Raw genomic sequence first — 24,648 nt, 5'->3', positions numbered from 1 at the left:
AATATTATGCTGTTATTTTCGTGTCAAGAGACACAAACACGTGTTAACTTATTACAACACAACTCACGACTGAGCAGTTGCATCGATGTGCTGCTTGGACTAGAAGCAGCTTATAGACCAAGGTCAAATATATTGTGCCTATGCAAGCCTGCAGGGTTGCCACATATTGCAAAAAAAATCAGTATCATTACTCTATTGTCGCACCTCGTATGCGATCTTTGAGTGTTTGTCTAATAATTTATTATGTCACAATCGCTTAAATATACGTATACAATACTCACATAACCCGATCCGAAAAATTGTGCTATCTTAAGATCCGCTTGAAAGCTTCGTATAGATATATAACAAAAACAATTAGTCACCTGGAACATCATGAAGACAGCTAAAATATTTCACTGAATATATATCATATAGCCACATGGTAAAAATCTTTCTACAAGTTCTTGGTAGTTTTCCGGAGGCATATGGAATCTTGCGCTATTCATATTAATCAGAGATCACATAATATCCCTAAATTACGACCCCGTTGGTGTGGAATTTATGCCCTATAGTATTCGAGGCATCTTTGTCGGGTGCAGATCGGGTGAATTTAGTGGCCATCATGCTGCTGTGGCATGATTCTGGTCTTGTGACACGGACAGATATCCTGCTGGGAGATGCCATCGCCGTCGGAGAAGAAACCAAGAATGAAGGGATTCAGGTGGTCCGAAATACCGTTCACGTAGTCCACAGAGGTCACGCTGCTTTCCATCACCACCACAGGTCGTACGAAAGCCCAGTGAATGCCCCCCGTAGCGTAACTGCCGTCACCACCGACATGTGTCCGTGTGCGGTGCGTGTTTCGAGCAGTCGTCCACCTAGATGATGGCGTATCTACCATCAATTCGGTGTAACAAGAAACGTGATTCATCCGACCATGCTACACATATTCATTCATCCACAGCCCAATCTCAACTACCCCCTGACCACTGTCAATGGCTCAAATGGTTCAAATGGGTCTAAGCGCTATGGGACTTAACATCCGAGGTCATCAGTCCCCTAGACTTAGAACTACTTAAACCTAACTAACTTAAGGACATCACACACATCGATGCCCGATGCAGGATTCGAACCTGCGACCGTAGCAGCAGCGTGGTTCCGGATTGAAGTGCCTAGAACCGCACTGCCACAGCGGCCGACTCACCACCGTCATCGTCACGTGTATGTCATCATTTCTCATGACGTATTCTTCAAAAACGCTGCTAAAACTTAATAAAGTTGATCCAAGAACATTACTAGTTCTCCCGTTTACCGCCTTGCAATAGCGGTCTCGAATAAGATTAAATACTCGCATACTGTTTCGTTTCTTCCTTGCGTTGGCGATAGTGCAGTGGCTTCATAAAGCAACACATTTCAAGAAATCACTTCCGTAAGTAAATCTGAACATATTACCGGTGCAGAGATAACCAAACAGCCCACAACAGTGCTAAGCGTACACATTTCAACATACGCTTGATCAGCAGCACGGAGGTGGCACAATATTATATACGTTGCCTAAATAAATGACAATCCAGAGGCTTTGTTCTCAATAAACAGTTTATGTACTTCCTGGGACTTACAAATAACTGCACAGAGCCACTTTGCAAAACTGGCTAAAATAACTGAAGATTTCAACTTGCTAAGATATACAGTACTCATTGGTGGTGAATTATTTGTGACCATTCGGCTAGCACTGACCGAAGACTGTAATTAAGATGATACTCACACGAAGCGTTAGCGCCTCAGAGATTTACTTCAGATGCGCGGCACAAGAACAAGGTTTCGTCAGGTACAACCTTGTAACATGGAAAGGTCTTGATCCACAATTTTTTATTAAGCGTTAAGCGTTTCAAAATTTCATCTGACAGAAGCTGTGGAATAAATTTTACTAAGGAATTAACGATAACAGATATAAGCATACTTACATATGAATGCATATTAGTGATCCATATACAGAATTTTCATTTAACATCATACTTACACTCTGATCAAACTTGAGGAAAAGCTCACGAAAGTGAGCACACACGCTCAATATAATACAGATCTCATATTGGCATATTTGACAGTGTCGTTGTCTTTTAAAAGAGAACCAGTACCAAACTGACTGTGCGATTAAGCTATCTAAGAAGCACACGAAGGCAGGTAGATGGCGTTACCATTGACAGTAGAAATGAAATCAAAGAATAACTTTACAAAGAACCTTACTTAACGACGAACTACATGTCAGAACATCCTGGACTAGTTGACAAAGATAGATTTGTGCTACCTATATAGTGGAGAAACTCATATTGGGATTAATTTTTTTTTTCTTTTTCCTCCATAGCATGAAATGTGAGTCGAAACGTAATCGTAAACGACTTAGCAGATATACTCGTTAATCACTAAATGAAACCATTAACTGTTGTAGCACAATATACACATTAAACCGATATAGATCACAAAATGAAATATAAGTTGTGAAAGAATATGTTTACAAACAACACAAGCTAAAATGTTACGTATGACCAAATGTTATCATATTAGTCGAACATAACAAAACAGCCACTTATCTACTTCAAGCTAGATTGTTGTACCTTTATGCTTTTTAAGAAAATAATTCTTTGAATCTTTTTAATTGTAATTCTATCTCTTGAGCCTTGTCCCACAGTTACGCAGGGTCAGCCATCGTTAATCGGATTTGGCATGTTAGTGTTTAAGGGGTGGCCAGATGCCCTTCCTGCCGCCACCCTGTACCCCCCGGGACGAAATTAGTGTACCCCAGCTGTCTGCGTGGAAAAAAATGGTTCAAATGGCTCTGAGCACTATGGGACTTAACATCTTAGGTCATCAGTCCCCTAGAACTTAGAACTACTTAAACCTAACTAACCTAAGGACATCACACACATCCATGCCCCCGGCAGGATTCGAACCTGCAACCGTAGCAGTCCCGCGGTTCCGGACTGTAGCGCCTAGAACCGCAAGACCACCGTGGCCGGCTGTCTGCGTGGAGTGTAATCCATGGGATAGTGTGAATGTGTTCAGATGTCTGTGAGCCGTGTAAATGAGGCGGAACATGGGGACCAGCCCGGTATTCACCTAGCGGGATGTGGAAAACGGCCTAAAAACCACATCCAGGCTGGCCGGCACATCGGCCCTCGTCGTACGATCCGGGGCTGGCGCGCCTACCCGAGTCCAGGAAGTAGCGCGTTAGCGCTCTCGGCTACCCTGGTGAGTAATCTTTTTAATTGTAATATTAGCTCCTACTTTAATTCAGGCTGTAGCCACCCATCTAGGCTTGCCTAAGTGGTTCTGCTGCATTTCAGCTATTATGTTCGGTTATTGAAATAATTCTACAGCTGGTCATACTCAAGTAACATTTTAGCTTGCGATGGTTGTAAACTTATAACAGCTAGACTGTTCTTACGGTGCAATATTGTGCCATTACGCTTAAAAATAATTATAACACAAGCTATTTTATTTCGAGTTGCTGCCATTCATCTAGGCTTACTGAGATGATTCTGCTGTATGTCATTTATTATATGTTCATCTGTTGTAATATGACAAAATTTGGTCATACTCATGTAAGATTTTATCTTCTGACGCTTGTGAGAGTATTCTTTCACAAGTTATAATTCAATTTATTTTGTGATCTATATCGGTTTTATGTTTACACTGTACGACACCAGTTGATGATTGCAACTACGTCTTCTGTTTCGATTACAGACTAACAAGTATCTCTGTTACGTGGTTCACGCTGTTACCTTAAGACGCACATTTCATGCTATGGGGAAAAAAGTGGCAGCCAACCTAATCGCCAGTATGTCAGACTTTGGCACGGATAACAGTGTCGTCGCATCGTGGTATCGAAGCAACGAGGTCTTGGTAGTTCGCTGGAGAAAGATGGCACCACATCTGCACACACAAATCACCTAATTCCCTTAAATTCCGGGGAGGGGGCCGATGAGCTCTGACGCCACGTTCAATAACGTCCCAGATCTGTTCTATCGGATTCAGATCTGGCGAGTTGGGGGCCAGCACATCAATTGGAAATCGCCACTGCGTTGCTCGAACCGCTTCTTTACACTCCTGTCCTTGTGGCACGACACATTATCTTATTGAAAAATGCCAATGTCGTCGCGAAACACGATCGTCATGAAGGGTTGTACGTGGTCTGCAACCAGCGTACGATACTCCTTGACCGCCATGGTGGCTTGCACGAGCTCAACTGGACCCATGGATGCCCATGTGTATGATCCCCAGAGCGTAATGGAGCAGCTGGCAGCTTGTCTCCGTCCCACAGTACCGATGTCAAGGAGCTGTTCCCTTGGAAGGCGACAGATTCGCGCCCTCACATCGGCCTGACAAAGAAGGTATCATGCATAGCTCTGCTATTGCTTCAACGTCCAGTACTGATGGTCACGTCCCATTTCAGTCGTAGTTGACGATGTCGCGATGTTAACATTGGCACAGGCATGGGTCGTCGACGGCGGAGGCCCATCTCTGGGAGTGTTCGGTGCAATTTGTATTCAGACATACTTGTACTCTGCCCAGATTAAAGTCTGATGTTAGATCTACCACACTTCGCTGCCTGTTCTATTCTACTAGTCTGCCCAGCCTACGACGTACAACTTCTGTAATGAGGGATGACCGCTCAACACCACGACGTCTGGATGTGGTTTCACGACAATCACGTGTTGAAGACACTCACCACAACACTCCTCGTACACTCGACAACTCGCGGACAGCATGCCCACTGACACTACATGCACCGTGCGTGTATCTGAGTAGCAGTTATTCCTCGCCAGGTTACACAGTTATCGCCTGTACGGGTTTATATCGATAGTCCGTCGGTGGGCACAATACTCTGCGTGATCAGTGTATACTTGTCAAGATGTCCAGGACGTTCTGACATGTACTGTAGTTCGTCACTATGTATGGTTTCTTTGTAAAGTTACTCTTTGATTTCATTTCTATGGTCAATGCTAACGGCACCTACCGGCGCTCGTATACTTCTAAATCGCCACAGCCACTTTGGCATTGGTTCTCCTCGAAAAGACAACGGCACTGTCAAATATGCCTCTATGAGATCTCTATGATATTCAGCGTTTGTGTTCCGTTTCATGAGCTTTTCCTAAAGTTTGATTCAAGTGTAAGTATGATATTAATTGAAAATTCAGTATATGAACCATAATTTTGCATACTTATACACTATGTGATCTAAAGTATCCGAACACCTGGCTGAAAATTACTTAAACGTTCGTGGCGCCCTCCATCGGAAATGCTGGAATTCAGTATGGTGTTGGCCCACCGTTAGCCTCGATGACAGCTTCCACTCTTGCAGGCGTATGTTCAATCAGGTGCTGGAAGGTTTCTTGGGAAATGTCAGCCCATTCTTCAAGGTGTGCTACACTGAGGAGAGGTATCGATGTCGGTCGGTGAGGCCTGGCACGACGTCTGCGTTCCGAAACATCCCAAAGTTGTTCTACAGGATTCAGGTCAGGACTCTGTGCAGGCCAGTCCATTACAGGGACGTTGTTGTCATATAATCACTTCGCCACGAGCCGTGCAATATGAACAGGTGCTCGATCGTGTTGAAAGATGTAATCGCCATTCCCGAATTGCTTTTCAACAGTGGGAAGCAAGAAGGTGCTTAAAACATCAATGTAGGCCAGTGCTGTGATGGTGCCACGTGAAACAACAAGGTGTGGAAGCCACCTCCATGAAAAACACGACCACACCATAACACCACCGCCTCCTAATTTCACTCTTGGCACTACACACGCTGGCAGATGACGTTCATCGGACATTCAACATCCCCACACCTTGCCATCTGATGGCCACATTATGTAACGTGATTCGTCACTCCACACAACATTTTTCCACTGTTCAATTGTCCAATATTTACGCTCCTTGGCATTTACCGGCGTGATGTGTGGCTTATGAGCAGCCGCTCGACCGTGAAATCCAAGTACTTGCAGCAGATCCTGATTCAGTTTGGAATTCCTGTGGCATGGTCTGGGCAGATGTCTGCTTATTACATATTACGACCCTCTTCAACTGTCGGCGGTCTCTGTCAGTCAACAGACGAGGTCGGCCTGTACGCTTTTGTGCTGTACGTGTCCCTTCACGTCTCCACTTGGACCTAGGGATGTTCAGGAGTGTGGAAATCACGCGTACAGATATATCACACAAGTGACACACAATCACCTGACCACGTCCGAAGTCCGTGGTTCTCCGGAGCGCCCCATTCTGCTCTCTCAAGATGTCTAATGACTATTGAGGTCGCTGATGTGGAGTACCTGGCAGTAGGTGGCTGCACAATGCACCTAATATGAAAAACGTATGTTTTGGGGGGTGTCCGGATACTTTTGATCACATAGTCTATGTGTATATTTGTCATTTTTAATAGTTTTGTACACTCCAGCTCACAACTTCTGTCTGATGGTGAGATTTTGAAACGCTTAATAAAGAACTGTGCTATCGAGACATTTCCATATCTGAGAGTTGTGCCGCTTCTGAATGGTAGTGTGCCTCTACCATGGATGCATTTCTCCGTTAAGTAACGTGGTTTCATCAGGTGTTGGGCGGTTCAGGTATTGAGACGCGTGTCTGCGCTCGTCGTAAAAAGACTTGTCGAATGATCACAAGATACCGTTCCCCCCTCAGAATTATTCTTCACATTAATAATATAGGTTCCTTGTAGATATTAGGGACGTAGACTCAATGACTTCTTACCCCTTAAACATAAAGCGTTCTGCCACGCACCCAATCAAAATGGCTTCAGCCCTATCCATCCCTTCCGAAATAGTGTCATCAGCCACGTCTAATTAGTCTTTTCTCACGGCTTCTACTTGAGAAAAATTGTTAAAAGTTAAGAAAGTTCGTCCACGTACTTGCTACTTCTCCCGTTACCGTCGTCCAATAGAGCTCTCGAATAATATTAAGTACTTGTGCACTACTTCGTTCTCCCTTTCCTCCCTTCGGTTAAATGGAAAGTACTCAAAGTGTGTCCTCGTAGGTACAGTACGCAGTAACTTGACTGTTTACCGGATGTGTCAATGCTATAATGTTCTCGCAACTCGAGACTGGAATCCCGAAATTCATCCGCTGCCACGCCTGCAACGGGAAGCAGAGCTCGTATCAGCTGTTCCCCTGTTGCGTCAGCCGGTGAGCTGGCCCTGTATGCATTCCAACACGAAATGCCATAATGACGGAAATGTTTGCTCTCTGCGCTTCGGAACCTTCTCACATGATTGTTAGTGGTACACTCTTCCTGGTAGGCATTTAGACACTCCTCTTTGATACACGAACAAATGGGGCAACTTCATTGGCGGTGTAGTCATGAGCATGTCTAAACACGATATCTCCTGTCTGCCATTGCGTGACGTCTCTGGAACGACTCATTCCAAACAATCGACTGGCACATACACAGCATTTCAATTCCATGAGTTACGTCAGCGGTAGAGGGTCACGTGACTGCCTAGTACTAGTTCTAAATCAATCACAGCGCACCAAAATACCTTGTGTGCTCTTTTAAAGGGCTGGCTAATACAGTGTCCTGCAAAACTTGTGGATGACATAAAGTAACGTGTTAACTACTCAATGGAAATGAATGGAAGTGCGGGAGCATGTTGCCAGAGGTTTCCTACTCGTGCACAGAAAGCTGGACATCACAGGGTGGAAGGTCAGAGTGACTGTGGCGCCAAATTGGCCTGGCCCTGCAACACGAGGCAGTTGGAGGAAGGGGAAAAGACAGTGCATGTCAATCAGCGAGTAGTTATGATCAACTGTGGTGATGTTCTTCTTTATAACATGACCCGGAGACTACATTTGAATGACTTCACGCGGAGCTCGTCGGGAAACTGGGAGAAGAACGAAGTGTGGTGAAAGTAGCCCAGGAATTTAGTATTGTTTACAGCACTGATTCACGTGCATGCGAAGCTTTCTGAACCAAAGGCACTGCTGCTCAAAGGTGTCAAACACAACACCACTTAACGGGACTACTAGGCCCGCAATCTCACGCCCCATAGTGTCATGACGACTCCATGTGGGTGGTCTCTTTGCCGACTACCAGCAGATTGTGTTCCGTTGACAGCTGCGGCACCGTTTGCGATGCTACCAACAGCATAGGGACTGCACCAATGGTGATTGGGGTCACGTGATTCTTTCGGATGGGAGCAGATTCACCCTCAGTAGTGATTCTGAATGTTCCTTGATATGACGAGAAGTGGGAACTAGAAATGCACCCAGGAACGTGATCGATTTGCTGGTCCAAATGATACCGTGTGTGGCGCCGTAATTTTTTTTTCTTTTTTCCAGTCTTCCGACTGGTTTGATGCCTCCCGCCACGAATTCCTCCCCTGTGCCGACATTTTCGTCTCAGTGTAGCACTTTCAACCTATGTCCTCGATCGCAGGTTCGAATCCTGCCTTGGGCATGGATGTGTGTGATGTCCTTAGGTTAGTTAGGTTTAAGTAGTTAAGTTCTAGGGGTCGTATGACCACAGCAGTTGAGTCCCATAGTGCTCAGAGCCATTTGAACCATTTTTTTTTTATGTCCTCGATTATTTGCTCCCTCTAATACCACGGAAGTTATTTCCTGACTTCCTAACACATGTTCTATCTTCCTAACTCTTCTTCTTGTTAGTGTTTCCCATATACTCCTTTCATCGCCGATTATGCAGAGAACATCCTCATTTCTTACCTTATCAGTCCACCTAGTTTTCAACATTCTTCTCGAATGCTTCGATTTCATTCTTTTCCGGCATCCCTACGGTGCATGTTTCATTACCGTACAGTGCTGAGCTCCAAACGTACATTCTGAAAAATTTCTCCCTCATATTAAGGCCTATGCTTGATACTAGGAAACTTCTCTTGGCCAGGAATGCCCTTTCTGCCAGTGCTATTTATGTCCTCCAAGTTCCGTCCACCTGTGTAATTTTGCTGCTCAGGTTAACAGAATTCCTGAATTTCATCTACTTCGTAATCATCAGTTCTGACGATAAGATCCGCGCTGTTATTAATTTCTGCTACTTCTTATTACTTTCCTCTTTCTTCGGTTTACTCTGAGCCCATGTTCTGTTTCATTAGCCTGTTCACCACATTCAGCAGCTCCTGTAATTCTTCGTCACTTTCGCTGAGAATAGCAGCGTCATCAGACAATCTTCTCACTGGTCTTTCAGCCTGAATTTTAATCCCACTCTTGAATCTTTATTTGCGTCATTGCTTACGGGTTGAACATTAGTGGCGACAGATCTGTGTTACACCCGTTATAATCCGAGCTCTTCGTTATTGGTCCTCCAGTCTCATTATTCCTTCTTGGTTGTTATACATATTTGTATTACCGCTACTTTTCGGAGAATATTGCCCTATTTAAAATTGATGAGCAATCCTATGAACGTGTACAGATTTTTCTTCAATCTTGCTTCCATTATCAACCGCAATGTCAGAGCTGCCTCTTGTGCCCTTATCTTTCCTAAAGCCAAACTCATCATGTAACAGATCATGTAGCACGTTCTCCATTTTCTGGTCCATTCTCCTGTGTAATATTATTGTAAGCAACTTGAATGCATAAAGTGTTATGCTGGTTGTACGATAATTCTCGGGCATGTTTGCTTTTGCTATTTTCGGAATTGTGTAGATGATGTTTTTCCGAAAGTATGATGGTATATTGGCAGTCTCATACATCGTACACACTGAAGTGAAGAGTCGTTTTGCTGCCACTTCCTTCAATGATTTCAGAAATCCTTATGGAATGTTATGTATCACTTTTGCCTTATTTGATCTTAAGTCGTCCAAACCCTTTTTAAATTCTGACTCTAATACTAGATCCTCTATCTCTTACCTGTCGACTACTGCTTCTTTTTCTATCACATCATCAGACATGCCGTTCCTCTCATAGAGGCCTTCAGAGTATTCTTCCCACCTATCTGATCTCTCCTCGGCACTATTTAAAACTGGAATTCCCCTTTGACTCTTAATTTTACAATCCTTGCTTTTAATTTCACCGAAGATTGTTTTGAGTTTCTGTATGCTGAGTCAGTCCTCCAGTCGATTTTTCATGTAGCCATTTCGCCTTAGCTTAATTGCGCTTTTTGATTCCTAAGCGATTGTATTTCTGTATTTCGGAATTTCCATAAACACTTTTGTACTATCTTCTTTCGTCGATCAGCTGAAGTATTTCTTATATTAAGCATGGTTTCTTCGCAGTTACCTTCTTTCCAACTTCCATGAGTACCCTTTTTAGAGCTGTCCGTTCTTCTTCAAATGAACTGTCTATTGAGTTATTCACTATCACAGTATCTACAGTATCAGAGAACTTCAAGCGTATCTCTTCATTCAAAAAATGGTTCAAATGGCTCTGAGCACTATGGGGCTTAACTTCTGAGGTCATCAGTCCCCCAGAACTTAGAACTACTTACACCTAACTAACCAAAGGACATCACGCACATCCATACCCGAGGCAGGATTCGAACCTGCGACCGTTGCGGTCGCGCGGTTCCAGATTTAGCGCGTAGAACCGCACGGCCACCCCGGCCGGCTCTCTTTATTCCTTATTACTTCCGTATTGATTCTTCCTCACTAATCTCTTCGGCCTACTCTAAATGATTACTAAATCATGATCTGAGTCGAGCTCCATTCTTGGGTACTCTTTACACTCCGACATCTGATTTCGGAATCTCTGCGTGACTATGATAATCTAACTTGGAACTTCCCGAATCTCCTAGCGTTTCCCACGTATACCTGCCCCTCTTCCATGCTTGAGTAGTGTGTTTGCTATTACTAGTTGAAATTTATTGCAGAATTCAATCAGCCTTCCTCCTCTGTCATTCCTATGAGAAAGTCCATATTCTCCCGCAACCCTTTCTTCTACTTCTTCACCTATAACCGCATTCTAGTCTCCCATGATTATTTGATTTTCATCTCCCTGTATGTACTGAATTACCGGTTCAATATTCTCATATACGTTTTCCATCTCTTCGCCGGCCAGTGTGGCCGAGCGGTTCTAGGCGCTCCAGTCTGGAACCGTGCGACGGCTACGGTCGCAGGTTCGAATCCTGCCTCGGGCTTGGATGTGTGTGATGTCCTTAGGTTAGTTAGGTTTAAGTAGTTCTAAGTTTTAGGGGACTGATGACTTCAGAAGTTAAGTCCCATAGTGCTCAGAGCCATTTGAACCATTTTTTTTAACTGCTCACAGGAACTCAATTTCTGCCCTACCTTCCTATTCCTAAAGAATCCAAACACTTTATGCCATTGTCTGCTGCTGTTGACGTTATTCTGTATTCGTCTGACCAGGAATCTTTGTCTTCTTCTCATTTCACTGCACTGACCTTTACTATATCTAGAGTGAACCTTAACATTTCCATTTCCAGATCTTCTATCTTTCCTCTCACTTTCAAACTTCTGACATTCAGTACTCCGATTCGTAGAACGTTACCCTTTCTTTGGTTACGTAATCTGTTTCTCATGGTGATCTCCGTCTTGGCACTCCCCTCCCAGAGGTCCGAATGGAGACTAGTCCGGAATCTTTTGCAAGACACTTTTTCAGTTACAGTCCATATATCCTGTGGATACACGGTATGTGTCTAGTGCAGTGATTTCCGTTGCCTTCTGCATCCTCATGCCGTTGATCATTGCTGATACTTCCGCCTTTTAGGGACAGTTTTCCATTGCGAGGGCAAGAGAGTGCCCTGAACCTCTGTCCGTTCCTCCGGTCTCTTTGACAAGACTGTTGGCAGAATGAGAGTCACTTCTTGTAGCGAAAGTCTACGACCGCCGTTGCTGATGTGTTTTATTCAAAATTTAAGCAGTGGCGGGGTTCGAACCCCGCACCCAGGACGTTTTGATTACTAGCTAAAGACGCCCACCCCTTTTTTTAATCGCTATTGTTCTCTGCATTTTGTGTGGGCCGGCGTCGCATGATGCGTGTTCAAGTTGATCGTTGAATACTTCATTCAGTTTTTTGTTACAAAGGGCAGCCACCTTTCCGACGGAGCTCTGAGCTACCGTGCCGACGTACCCATAGACCGCAGGCGTGGCTGTACAGACCTTCAAACCTTTGGACGCCATATAGTCACCGATCAAAATGATTATAATGTTCGCCGGGTGCAAGTCTTTCGATGTGACACCACTTCGGCGACTTGCGCGTCGATGGGGATGAAATGATGATGATTAGAACAACAGAACACGCTGTCCCTGAGTGGAGAAAATCTCCGTCCCAGCCGGGAATCGAACCCGGGCCTTTAGGATTGACATTCTGTCGCGCTGACAGCTACTGGGGGCGGACCAACATTATTATGACACTGTACTATCCCCCCAGACGTGTCCTTTCAGGCGTGAATTCGCTCATGACGGTATTTTTATGGATGACAATCCGAGAGCGCATCGAACAGCTCGGGTGGAGCAGCTCTTGGAACGAGAAAATATTCGACGAATACAGTGGCCTGCTCGTTTCCCCGACTTAAACCCCATCGACCACGTTTGGAATGCGTTGGACAAACGTATTACATCGACTTGCACCAATGACCATTAAGCCGTTGTCAACCGTGCTTTTGAAGGAATGGTAACACCCTACCATTAGAAATCGTTACGAACCGTGTAGTCAGCATGGGTGCACCTTGCAAAACGTGCACTGCCGGCGGTGGTGGTTACACATGCTGTTCAGAACCGTGTCCCGACTTTTGTAATGTCCAGGGGACCGTCATAAATCACGGCAATTTCGTTATTGTCTTTGAATAAAAGTGTTCTGTCTCATTGTGTATTTCTTTCAGTTCTGTATTACGCTGTAACAGTTCTTTCTATGTGTGGTTCAAATTTCATCGAGCTGTATTTACAGGGCAGTGACACATGCGAAAACACACCGTTGAGTTCACTGATGAACTTCACGGGAACTCTCCAGGCACATACTTGTCTGGTTACACTATTCTGTACCTCATTTCATCCGCTAATGACACCCGGACCGGCAAAAGCAACTTACGTACCCCGCCACTAATAATTCGGAGGAACTGCCCACGGACAACGGGAACCGCGATGCTGCGGAGTCAGACAGCCGGCCGATCTGGCCGCTCGCCCGTTGGCTTGTGGCGGGCAGCGGAGCCAACCGAGCGAAGGCCGCGGAAGCGACCGCCCCCGCGTCGCACGGGAAGCGCTGACGAGACAACCCCCGGCACGTGCGCGCATGCGCGCTCGCTCGCTCCGGCGGCATGGGTCTCGCTGCGGGGCTACGCCGTGGTCAGTCCGTCGCGAGGCGTCGCCGCGTTAGCGCGTGGTGTTGTCTCCTGCTCTCGCGGAGAGCGTCCGTCGGCCACACGGCACCACGCCGCACCAGCGTACGCCAGGTGAGTCGCGCGGACCCCGCCGGTGTTTACAAACAGCCGCGCGCTGTAACTGCTGGCAATTTCTAAACAACAACAGTAAATATATCAGTTCCTTGTTGTGATGCACGTCGTGATACGTAGCACATTCTCCATTGTGAAGCAGTATGTCTCAGAACAAATGTGAAAAACTGCAGTTCCGTTTTGTGATGCTCCTCTTCACGCAAGAGAACGATTTTATGCAGAGAAAGAATTTCTGACCCTGCGGCTGTGTGTGAAGGTTTGCGAAAAGTATAGAAATGGAATGGTAGAATGAAAATAACGGATAGGAAAATCGAAATCAGAGTATGGATGAAATCGTAAGATCTGAGGCGAGACGGAAAGACTATTAAAAATAATTGGAAGAGAAACAAATCCGCAAACTGATTGTTGTAGGATATAAACAAATCTAATCGTTACTGATTGCTCTTCTATTGTAAGCAAGTTGTAACATACTGCATTTTTCTTTGAAACGAAGGCTTTTTTGCCTCTGCTTCTCTGCGTTTTGTGTCTGATATGTTGTTTCCTTTCGTGGACTGTTCTTGGTAAAAAAAATTTCTATAGCCAAGATCACATAAATATTTCATTTTCAGCGACCGGTTTCAACAGACATTGCTGTTATTTTACGGTCTATAACACAGCGCATGTACTTGGAATATATCTCTTATCATGATTTATGACGTAATGTTTGAGAAAAAAGTTTTTTGTTGTACATTACCAGAAACGGAAACACAAACTGTACATATACACGTCTTTAAAAATGTTTTTTTACATTGTGAGTTGGAACCTCATGCCAAGTTGCCTTATTAGTGGATAAAAGGCAGCTCATTTCCAACTCACGATGAACACGTTTTGTAACAAAAATTTTCTAAGGTGTACAGTTTCCATTTCCGGATCTTGTAACGCCAAACCAAAAACTTTTTTCTCAAATACTACACCATAAATCATGATAGGAGATATATTCCGTGTGTATGCACTAAATTACAGACAAGAAGATGACATAAAAGTCTGTCGAAATTCGTTGTCGAGAATGAAGAAATATTTATGCGATTTGGCTGTAGAAAGTTTTTTACCAAGTAAAAAGATCGCTCCTCCTCATTTCTCAACAGGAGGACATTCAGTCGGACGGTTTTTGATCGTCTGTAATCTATTTTTGATACACTTAAATTCAAATGATTACAAGAAGCAATTTAATTGTCGGGTAGGATGCGAGAGTATGAGAGAATACATTATCCTTACAAAAGAAAGTATTTGTGTATATACTACATACTTGAAAGGCTAACATGCTACTGTTAGGCAAAGCGAAATGCTTTGGGCATAAATGTAAGGTTGCAAGAGCCTTTTTGTTTTGGTTATATACTTCGGTAAAAGGATTAGAGGTCATGATTTCGAATACTCGTATTGGTATATGAACTTATTTTTCAAACGCCGAAAAGTAATAAATTCTTTTTCGCTACGAATGTAGTCTCCGTAGGCCTAATGTTTATTGTTGGAGGCATGCGTTTTTAGACATTCTCGAATATTGTGTAATTTAATGTAGGAAATAGTCTTAAGTACTTAAAAGCGCCTGTTTTCTCTATGTAGCAGCGATGGATAAGACGCGTCTCGCAGCAACAGTCTGTATTCTGGACCAGCTGCAGACAAATAGAATACGGAGAGTAAACTTCTGAGGTCATAGGGCGACGTATCTAGGTGCCCGATCACAGTCGACAAAGCAACTCGTAATGAACTGCGTGCGCACCAAGTTGAAATTCGTGTTTGTCACAACAATGGACAGCTTAGCAGTAGTGAAGCTAAATGGCCCTAATCATAGAGATGACTGAAGCTTATGTTAAGCATGATGCTAACACCCGTGTGAAGATGTCCTCAACTTTTACACTTGAGAACAAGAGACTTTGCCGAGGACAATAGAGACACTGAAAAGTCGACTTGTTCCTAAACTTTAACCTTGGCAGACTGGCGAGACTCGAAAAAGTCTTTCTGTCTGCCGGATGTTCTCACGGCTCCGGCGCACACACTGGCTTTGTCGACACCATTGTCGCTTCCAAAATCCGGTGAAGTAATTTATGCGATGACTGACTGTGCGACAATGAACTGCAGAGAGAAAATTTCGGTAATCAGTGCACAGACGTATTACGTTAGTACATAAGTTCGTAGCGTTTTTCTTTTACATGTTGGTATGCCGATTGCTATGGTTCATTTATCGATTGTCATTTTTAATTTGTAGTTAACTGTTGCTACTTCAATTTACATATTGTCGTTTGGAGATAGAGTGTAGCTGTGGACGCTGGGAAATGGAGTGTGAAATGGAGAAATCTGAACATTTCCGACATATTCTTCTGTTTAAGTTCAGCAGCAGCTCAGGCAGCCACAAACACTTGCGCCGTGTATGGGAATATTGCCATTGGACAGCACACGACAAGAAAATGATTTTTTCGTTTTCAAGAAGATCATTTTGACCTTAGTGGCTCTCCACGTTCAGGAAGACCTTCGGGGTTTGTTGAAGATCGTTTAAACGGTGATCCACATCAGTGTAGTCAAGAACTAGCAAATGTGATGATCTGTGGTCATTCCACCATCGTGCGGCATTTGCACGCAGTGGGGAAGGTCCAAAAATCGGGTGTACGGGTACTACATGCTCTAGAATCTAGACCAATATCACAAAAGTTAGAGCCTGGCCATATGTGCATCTCTGTTTGCTCCTCAAGCCGACGATTCCTATCCTGTAGCGTTACTGGTGAAGAGAAATGGTGTCTTTATGATGACGTAAGCAAAAGAAAGGAATGGTTTAACCAAACAAAGCAGCAACTCGCCGTACAAAGACCTGCGTGCATCCACAAAATGTAATGTTATGTATCTATTGGAACTGCGAAGGTGTGGTGTACTGCGAATTGCTTCCCCGAGATGTAACCATCACTGCTGACAGTTACTGTCAACAGCTGAGACGTCTTGCAGACACGGTCCAAGAACGACGACTAAGAAAACTGTGTGAAATACGATAAGACCCGCCCGCATTCTGCTAGACTGACAAAAACCACTATACAGAGGATGAATTGGGAAGCCATTCCGTCCCTATCTTATTCACCTGATCTTCCACCCCCTGATTTTCATCTTTTCCAGTCTCTATCGAACAACCTTCTCTTAACATTCTTTCCGGATGAAAATGCTCTCCGGACATGACGAGTTCTTCGCCTCAAAACCACGTCATCTTTATAGTCCCGGAATCGAAAGTTACCCCAGCGTTGGCAGACTCTTGTATATTATTGACGATTAAAGCCTCTGGAATGTGTATCTGTTGTATTTATTAAGTTCATGGAAAAACGATACGTATGTATTTCATCTACATCTACATGATTACTCTGCAATTCACATTTAAGTGCTTGGCAGAGGGTTCATCGAACCACAATCATACTAACTCTCTACCATTCCACTCCCGAACAGCGCGCGGGAAAAACGAACATCTAAACCTTTCTGTTCGAGCTTGATTTCTCTTATTTTATTTTCGTGATCATTCCTACCTATGTAGATTGGGCTCAACAAAATATTTTCGCATTCGGAAGAGAAAGTTGGTGACTAAAATTTCGTAAACAGATCTCGCCGCGACGAAAAACGTCTTTGCTGTAATGACTTCCATCCCAACTCGCGTATCATATCTGCCACGCTCTCTCCCCTGTTACGTGATAATACAAAACGAGCTGCCCTTTTTTGCACCCTTTCGATGTCCTCCGTCAATCCCACCTGGTAAGGATCCCACACCGCGCAGCAATATTCTATCAGAGGACGAGCGAGTGTAGTGTATGCTGTCTCTTTAGTGGACTTGTTGTATCTTTTAAGTGTCCTGCCAATGAAACGCAACCTTTGGCTCGCCTTCCCCACAATATTATCTATGTGGTCTTTCCAACTGAAGTTGTTCGTAATTTTAACACCCAGGTACTTAGTTGAATTGACAGCCTTGAGAATTGTACTATTTATCGAGTAATCGAATTCCAACGGATTTCTTTTGGAACTCATGTGGATCACCTCACACTTTTCGTTATTTAGCGTCAACTGCCACGTGCCACACCATTCAGCAATATTTTCTAAATCGCTTTGCAACTGATACTGGTCTTCGGATGACCTTACTAGACGGTAAATTACAGCATCATCTGCGAACAACCTAAGAGAACTGCTCAGATTGTCACCCAGGTCATTTATATAGATCAGGAACAGCAGAGGTCCCAGGACGCTTCCCTGGGGAACACCTGATATCACTTCAATTTTACTTCTACCAACCAAGTAGCCTCAGTACTTCACGCCTTTAACTATGAACGAAGAGCAATTTGTCTGTACCTGGAGGCCAATCTGAACTGAAAAAGTATTATGTCTGGTGATGAATCTGCTACTTTGCACTTCAATGGCGAGTAACAGGAACGAAAGTTCCTGTTGCCCCAATACTGAGTTACAACAAATGCGATACGTGCTGTGCACAGGCCACACATGAGGAATAAGGTTGTAACAGTGACATTATTGGTGCTGGTATAAGCTATGACCTTCACGCGCAGAGGGTTAGAACATTAATCCCCCCCCCTCCCCCCCCCCATTCTCTCTCTCTCTCTGTTCGTGTGTGTGTGTGTGTGTGTTGTTGCACTGCTGCAAAATATATTTACGTAATCTAGGCTAATTTCTTAATCAGAGTGCTTACGAAAAAATTTGTTTGAATCTCAAGACAGAGTGACTAGAATTAAATTAGCTGAACTTCGGTTTGAGATCGGCTTTACATGGTTAGAGAGTGGCACAACGCTAAGCACTTATTTTGTATCTTGAAGAAAGTTTCTCGTTTCAGAAAACTTCAGCTCTATATCTACATGATTTCTCTGCAGTTCACAATTCAGTGCGTGGCAGAGGGTTCATCGAACCACCTTCAAGCTTTTTGTCTACCGTTCAACTCTCGAAATCTTTCCGTGCGAGCTCTGATACGTCACATTTTATGATGAAGATCATTGGTCCCTATGTAGGTGTACGCCAACAAAATGTTTTCACACACTGCGGAGAAAATGTTGACTGAAATTTCATGAGAAGATCCTGCAGCAACGAAAAACGCCTTTGTTTTAATGGCTGCCACCCCAATTCGTGTATCACATCTGTGACATTCTCTCCCATATTTCCGATAATATTAAACGAGGAGTAGTTCTTTGGATTTTTTTCAATGTCTTCCACCAATCCCACACCGTACAGCAATACTCCTGAAGAGGGCAAACAAGCATAGTGTAAGCAGTTTCTTTAGTAGACCTGTTGCATTTTCTAAGTGTTCTGCCAATAAATCGCAGTCTTTGGTTTGCTTTCCCCACAGCATTATCTACGTAACTGCTTCAGTTTGTCATTCGTAATTTTACTCCCTAAGTATTACACGAATTTACATCCATTATATTTATGTGTTTATCGTGTAACCGAAATTTAGTGGATCCTTTTTAGTACTGATGTGGATAACTTCACACTTTTCATTATTTAGAATCGTTGCCACTTTTCGCACCATACAGGTATCTTGACTAAATTATTTTGCAGTTGCTTTTGATCGTGTGATAACTTTACAGGACGGTAAATGGCAGCACCATCTGTAAACAATCAAAATCATTTATATAGATTAGAGCCTTTAATACTTTCTTGATGAACGCTATATATTACTTTTGTTTTACTCGATGACTTACCATCAGTTACTACGAACTGTGACCTCTCTGACAGGAAATCGCGAATCCAGTCGCATAATACACAATACTCCATAAGCACGTAATTTGACCACAAGCCTTTTGTGAGACGCGGTGTCAAAGGCCTACTGGAAATATAAATATATGAAATCAATTTGACATTCCCTTTCGATAGAACTCATAATTCTTTGTCGATAAATCATTTTCGTCCAGGTAATTCATAATGTTCGAACAGAGTATATGTTCCAAAATCCTACTGCAAATCGACGTTCCGATATGGGCCTATAATTCAGCAGGTTACTCTTATTTCCCTTTTTGAGTACCGGTGAGGCCTGTACAACTTTCCAGTGTTTAGGTACGGGTCTTTCGACGAGCTAACGGTTGTATATGATGGCTAAGTATAGAGCTATTGTATCAGCATACTGTGAAAGAGACGTGACAGGTGTACAATCTGAACCAGAGACCTTGCCTTTATCAAGTGGTTTAAGCTGCCTTTTCTATGTATGTTCTTGTGAAAATAAATCTCTGATATCCATAATAAAGTCAGCTTTCGTGTAGGTAACCCCTTCGTTGAATTGTGTCCTCTAATTCTACTCTCTGGATACTATTGATGAGTTTAAGACATTGCGTATAGAGTTTGAGAGGAGAAGTGGTTCCGTAAGCCATTGCCAGCGTACCCTAGGATGGCTTTTAACATGTGATACGGCCAGCTTTCTCTCCCACTTTTGCTCAATCTGAGGATGTGAATAGTTAATCGCTATTTCTCTTTCCATTAATTTTGCCAAAAGAACAAATGATGAATAGCTTGAAGACAAGCCCATTTGTTGACTTCCGCAATATTTTGTTGCGAAAAAGTATTCAGACAATTTGCAAAGACCTCTCGGATCCATCATGGACTCGGGTCAGCGGCTGATTAAACAGCATGCAGAGCAAAATCCAAACAGTAGTATTTCAATCAGTTTTTCATTAAGCTACCAGTTCTGGACTTCAGTGATGCCATCCTGTGCACACTGTGAACAGATGTACCACAAAGCTAGGTGCAAATAAATCTGTATCCCGTAAATATTTTTCTGAAGTTAGTATCCCAAAGGTTAGACTACAATTGTTGTTCGTTGTTGTTGACTGCCAGTCTACATATTTTCTGCCTGGCCGTTGGTGTGCTCACTTCAAAACGATGTTCACGGATCCAGATTTATCTCACGGCTCCTGTTACATTGCACCAAACTTTGTGGTGCATCTGCCCACAGCGTGTGTAGTGGGCTGAGGATGGCACCAGTGAAGTACCGAAACTGCTAGCTTAAAGAAAAATAAACAAGAACCAGTTGAAATACGGCTGTTGTTTGGTTTTTGCTCTAGATGTACAACGACAAGAAGGTCTATGAAAAGGCGGATGATTAAGACTGAGCGGAAATTCCTAGACCCTTCGCGTTTGACAACTATCTCATTGAAACGACTGTAGTCGAGTTGGCGTAAGATGATCCCTAACAGCTAACGGCGCTGTTTGCCAACTTTCAACTGCGAAGCGCAATAGGCAGTAGGCAAAAATAATAGCCGTCTGTAGGGCTGTGACAACATCGAGGCGTTGCCATAGAGACGATTACTAAATCGCGTTACTTGATTGATTGAGCCTACCCCATTGCAACTACCAAGGATCAACTTAACGCCGACTCGGCTACAGTATAGTCGACTCACGTGTCTAACAAATATCGTCGTCTTCGAGGAAAACTTTGTAATTTCCAAGAATGATTGCCTATCGAAGTTGGAGGGATCCAAACGATACATATCGGACGTGCGATAGTAAATCGATTATGGAAGTCTCGTGGCGCGCGTTACGAGTATATTTCAAGTTGTCACTACAGCAACGACAAAAGAAAAGCGTAAGAGAAGCACTTCTAAATTCAGAGGAGATGACTTACCTTAGTCGTCGTCGGCGTTATCGTCTTGTGACAGTCCGCGTGACGTGTAAGTTACAGGGGCAATTGCTTTTTTCCCGTACCTAGGGTAAACTCTGCCAATATCGCGCAGGAATATCGGCAGAGTGTCGCATGCGTTGACTTTCCCCTGCAAACGGAAGTTGTGAAAGTATAGGTACTGGAACAAGTACAGTTCATCCCTCTGTCCTGTGCACGCTTCTCTTTTTATGGTAGACTTGACAGACTTGTTCTATATTCTGAGTATGGACACTGGCGTCATCTGAAGAGGCAAATTTCACAGAGTGGTGCACGAATTCGTTGTCAAACCCTTCAACTTTGAGAGTCCAGAACGACTGAAACCCGTCTGTGATGCCTTTTGTTCCAGGCAGTATGAAATGTTTTATGAGACCCACTAAAGTCACCTTGTCTCGGGACAATACCCTCACAACGAAACACTTGCGGGATTCCCTTTCTATCCCACCGAAAACCTAAATATGATCTACTTCAGTTTTATAAGGTCCTCCTCTTTGATTCTTTCGTCTAGCAATATGACATTCGTATAATTCTACTGTTTTATTCGGTCCACCAATTGGCACGCTGTCATTTGTCACTATCACGTAGCACAATTGGCAAATCCCGAAGTAGTCACACACGGTATCTGCCGATAGCTCAGTTTCTGGTGCTGTGGCTTGCAACGTGTAATCTCGAATCCAGCACGACACAAGAATTACGGTCGTCTGAATCGATCATTTGGAGGACTGGAACCACGTGTTTCTCCTGATGCAGATCTGCTTTCCGCAGAGTCCGCAATGAAATTGCAACGGAATCTCAGTGTCCAGACTCCTCTTACGAAGTTTCACAGACTTCGCAGCACCACAGTCAACACAGTCCCTCCTTTCCTCGTCCGGCAGAAGTCCCTATCTCCGGCATAAAGTCAAACATTTTTCTATGCTGGATAGGCATGGAATTAGAGTTTTCCATGTGAGGCATTCCGCAGAAGAATCGTGAGAAGCAGCAGTCATTACACTCGCTATCAAGAGCACCTGAGTCGATTTCCCAATGGAATCACAAACAATTACGGCGGGAATGTAATGTACACGAACCGCAGAAACAACGCAAAACTGATAAAAATGATCACAAATAATTGATCATAACGCGCGCCACGAGACTCCCATAATCGATTTACTATCGCACGTTCGATATGTATCGTTTGGAGCCCTCCAACATCGATAGGCAATCATTCTTGGAAATTACCGGAACAGGGGAAGCGGTTTCGTAATATTACGTGAAGCTGGTAGTGTAGTGTAACGACGCAAGTTTTGCATAAATGATTTTCTTTTGACATATGACCATGTGCGGACTTCGTCACCTACGTCAGTTACAACACACTTCAAAATTATTTAAATTCTTTTTAAATTGTCTATGATTGGTTCTTGAACGAAACTGTAAAACATCATTATTTGAGTCGTATGCGCAGAATTACGTCACTCAGTCCAATTTGTTTGTGCAAACTTTTTTCAATTTAGATGTCGTTTTTTTTTCTCAGAAATTATATTAATGCAAGTTATCTGATTTATCAAATATTAGAACCACATTGAATAAACTTTCCAGATTCAAACCCGCGATGAACGTTGTCACAATTAATAATCTTGTCAAATAAATTAGTAATTCATTAACATAATTATTCATAAATAAATTCTCGGAACACGTATTTAAACTTTGGTAGCATCCACAAGTTTATTATCTTCCTACATATAGACATGAACCTGAGCCTTAACAAGATAGGACTGACCATTTACAACATGATTAAACTTTCTATGACATCATTGTTGTAGAAACATTACAAATTCTTATTTTTTCCAGTTTTTAGAAGCACGACGCAACAACTCGGTTTCAGGATCTTCTGTTGCTCTTTGGCTATCGACCCGCGACGTATAGTGGCCAGCAATTTTCTCTCTGGTCCCGGCAGTGAAGATGCTGTCTCCGTTCGTTGCGCCGCCCTCTCCGTACATGAAACATAAAAAATTAAATACAAAACTTTAGACGATTCACAACTATTACAAATATTACAAAAATACATAAAAACACTAAATTAACTTATATTCAGCAGCAAACTGGGCTGACACTGGTGGATGGGTGACGCTTCAATTTCGCGTCCACGCTTGTTTCCTATACCTTCTTTAGACCCTCAACGGCTGCAGTTCAAGCAAAATATTGATGGCATCTTTTGCAACTGCAAAAAACGTCATGAACGAATCATTCGCCCTCTAGCAGCTATGCAATCTGCCACACATGGTGGCGAGACTGAAATTGCGCAACTTCACGTTCAGCATACTGACCTGCAACTACGCGCCGTAAACAAACGGCGAGTGGGTGCATTATACAACCGGCTGCTCCGACCGGTCGTCTGCTGGTCGGCGGCCTTGAGCGGCAGCCGCCTGGGGCTGATGGCTGGTAGCGTGTGCAGGGGCTGCCCACCACGCAGCGGCGAGGCTCGTGAACCGGCAGCTCTGCTTAATGGCGATCCCCTTCACAACAGTACTGGAGTGTTTGTATCATTCGCAGAATACACTGAGTGACGGAAGTCATCGAATAACGACATGCACACATACAGATGGCGGTAGTATCACGTATACAAGGTATAGAAGGGCAGTGCATTGGCGGAGCTCTTATTTGTATTCAGGTTTCCAGAATGAGATTTTCACTCTGCAGCGGAGTGTGCGCTGATATGAAACTTCCTGGCAGATTAAAACTGTTTGCCCGACCGAGACTCGAACTCGGGACCTTTGCCTTTCGCGGGCAAGTGCTCTACCATCTGAGCTACCCAAGCACGACTCACGCTCCAACCTCACAGCTTTACTTCTGCCAGTACCTCGTCTCCTACCTTCCAAACTTTACAGAAGCTCTCCAGCGAACCTTGCAGGACTAGCACTCCTGAAAGGAAGGATATTGCGGAGACATGGCTTAGCCACAGCCTGGGGGATGTTTCCAGAATGAGATTTCGCAGTAGAGCTTCTGTAAAGTTTGGAAGGTAGGAGACGAGGTACTGGCAGAAGTAAAGCTGTGAGGACGGGGCAAGAGTCGTGCTTGGGTAGCTCAGTTGGTAGAGCACTTGCCCGCGAAAGGCAAAGGTCCCGAGTTCGAGTCTCGGTCGGTGCACACAGTTTTAATCTGCCAGGAAGTTTCATATCAGCGCACACTCCGCTGCAGAGTGAAAATCTCATTCTGGAAACATCCCCCAGGCTGTGGCTAAGCCATGTCTCCGCAGTATCCTTTCTTTCTGGAGTGCTGGTTCTGCAAGGTTCGCAGGAGAGCTTCTGTAAAAGTTTGGAAGGTAGGAGACGAGATACTGGCAGAAGTAAAGCTGTGAGGGCCGGGCGTAAGTCGTGCTTTGGTAGCTCAGATGGTAGAGCACTTGCCCGCGAAAGGCAAAGGTCCCGAGTTCGAGTCTCGGTCGGTGCACACAGTTTTCATCTGTATTCAGGTTGTTCATGTGAAAAAGCTTTCGACGTGATTATGGCCGCACAACGGGAATTAACAGACTCTGATACCGGAATGGGCGCTAGATGCATGGGACATTCCATTTCGGAAAGCCTTAGGGAATTCAGTATTCAGACTTCCACACTGTGAAGAGTGTGCCGAGAATACCACATTTCGCGTATTACGTCTTATCGCGGACAATCAAATGGTTCAAATGGCTCTGAGC

The 24,648-nt window shown here is 43.9% G+C and overlaps 1 protein-coding gene and 1 non-coding gene across 2 annotated transcripts in view; both read left to right on the top strand.

Moving 5' to 3' along the window:
• Positions 1-13,236: 13,236 nt before the first annotated feature.
• The window catches only part of LOC126174996 (sodium-coupled monocarboxylate transporter 1), a 340,772-nt gene continuing 329,360 nt past the window's right edge, over positions 13,237-24,648 (top strand). The window contains exon 1 of the mRNA XM_049921483.1: positions 13,237-13,333. The gene's annotated coding sequence lies outside the window, so the exon portion shown is untranslated. The remainder of the gene's footprint in view (positions 13,334-24,648) is intronic.
• On the top strand, positions 24,028-24,101 carry Trnas-cga (transfer RNA serine (anticodon CGA)). The gene has a single exon. It is a non-coding gene; the product is annotated as a tRNA-Ser (tRNA).

This window comes from Schistocerca cancellata, chromosome 3 (genome assembly GCF_023864275.1).
Source record: "Schistocerca cancellata isolate TAMUIC-IGC-003103 chromosome 3, iqSchCanc2.1, whole genome shotgun sequence".
Taxonomy (NCBI): domain Eukaryota; kingdom Metazoa; phylum Arthropoda; class Insecta; order Orthoptera; family Acrididae; genus Schistocerca; species Schistocerca cancellata.
The sequence above is the reverse complement of the archived record's forward strand: the minus strand, read 5'-3'. Positions and strand labels throughout refer to the sequence as shown.